The sequence below is a fragment of the Arachis ipaensis genome, chromosome B10, assembly GCF_059453495.1.
Source record: "Arachis ipaensis isolate K30076 ecotype BB chromosome B10, ASM5945349v1, whole genome shotgun sequence".
NCBI classification, from domain to species: Eukaryota; Viridiplantae; Streptophyta; class Magnoliopsida; order Fabales; family Fabaceae; genus Arachis; species Arachis ipaensis.
Genome location: NC_142435.1, coordinates 14,699,040 through 14,701,245, shown reverse-complemented (window position 1 = coordinate 14,701,245; position 2,206 = coordinate 14,699,040).

Sequence of the window (2,206 nt, the reverse complement as noted above, 5' to 3'; positions counted from 1 at the left end):
GCACCTAAGACCTGTTCTTATTGTTACAAGGCAGGGTATCTTGTGGATACTTGTTACCACAAACATGGATTTCTACCTTATCTACAAAGGCAGAAATGGCCACAAGAGACTAGCAACGGAGTTATGGCTAATCATATTGCTGCTGGAATTGAAGAGAGCCGCACCCACAATGTCAAGTAGGACAAGGAAGCTGATGGTCAATCCTAATTCCATCAGAATTTGAGAGATGCACTGTTTACCTTTCTTCGGTAGGAGTGTGCATAGTTTTTTCAAGGAGCAAATGTGAGAGATGTCAGTCAATCAAATGCATGGAGTGGAGGTATACCTGTAGAGATTTATAAACTTTACATGAGCTCTCATATTGCACGATTTTTGTCAGTAAAAAGTTTTTTCTCAAATTCTTGGGTGCTTGATACAGGAGCTATTGATCATGTATCACACTCATTGCATTTTTTACAAATTTTAGACATATTAGACTAATTCTGGTAAAATTATCAAATAGAACACACACAACTGTAACTATAAGTGGAACTGTGATATTTTCAGCTACATTCAATCTCACGGATGTGCTGTACATACCAAGTTTTAACTTCAATCTTTTATCTATTTCCAAACTTACAAAAGGCCTGCATTGCAAATGTGTTTTTAATAACAAACTTTGTGAGATATATAATTGGACCTCTTTGAAGATGATTGGACAACTAGAGCAAAGCATGGATTATACATGCTAGATTTTCCTGCATTAGAGTTAGCACATAAAGACAACATGGAAAATACAACATATAATAGGAGTACTAGGATTCTAGACATGCAAAGTCATAATGACAAGATTTTACTTTCTTCTAATCTTAGGACAGCAAATTTGATTACAGAAACTTCAAATTTTTCTATTGAGAATTTATGGCATTTTAGATTGGGTCATGTACCCTAAAGCGAATTTGATATTATCAAACAAATATATCCTTGTGTGCAGTTTCCTGTATCTACTTGCTCTAAACCATGTGATTTTTGCCATTGTGCTAAGCAGAAACGGTTACCATATACCCTTAGTGAAACAACAAGTTTAAACAGTTTTGATCCCATGGCTCGCACTAAGAACCTCTCTAGGTTTCCACCCTCAGCCAAGCAGATGCCTAAGAACCTCCTTCAAAACCTAGTTCATCGAAGCCAAGTACCTCGAAAGGGAAACGGCCAGCTGCTGCCGAACCTATCTCTGAGCCCACTCAACCTAAGACAAGGTCTGTTCCACTCGTTCTCAGAGAGGTAAACCTCGTATCCCTCTTAAATCTGTTAGAGAACCAGACATTGATCCCTTTGCACAAAAATCACACTTCATGACCTCCCACTCAAACTATAACCCTTACAGATTTAAATCTACCATGAATAATGATTTTTATGAAGGGGTTGTTAAGTACTGTATCCTGTGTCCCTCTTTTGTAGCTGATTTACCAAATCTGAAAAAGAAAAGTTTTTTTTTTGTTGAAAATTTAGAATTTCTGGACTAGAATCATCTCTTTAACATCAAAAAGCTTGTTTACCCACTTTTGGTCAAAGAGTTTTATGCTAACATGACTTATCATGAGGGCAAAATTTATTCTTATGTCAAAAGCCGAGACATTGTGTTAAACAATGAAACAATCAGTGATTCATTGAAATACACTAATGTTGGGGATTGTGCATATACCTCTGGTAAGTGGGATGAAGTAGTTGGTATCTCTTTCAATGATGCTCTCGCTCATATTTGTGAACATATTTCTCTGATTGATGGCATCACCCCTACTCACAAAGCCCTGGGTTATGAACGTGCTCAGTTGCACCGTATTTTTAATCATATCATCCTTCCTCAGAGTGGTTCATATCAAAGGGTATCTTACACTGACACTCTTGTTTTGTATGCCCTTCTCACTAAAACAGAAATCTCTTTTGCTTATTTGATGGTAAGATACATGTTTGATTCTGTTAGAAGTGAGAAAGATAAAGCTCTTTCTTATGGCATGTTCTTAATTTGCATTTTTGAACATTTTGGTGTTGATTTGTCTAATGAGTCATATGAGAATAGACACTCTTATCTAAAGGGAGGTGGTTCAGTAAAACAGCATAAGGGACCTACTCTCTTTGAAAGGGTGGTTCTAAATGATGAAGATGATGAGTTCATTCCTGAGGATTCTCCTCCTCCTTCCACCGAGGGTACCTCCATCTCCACTGG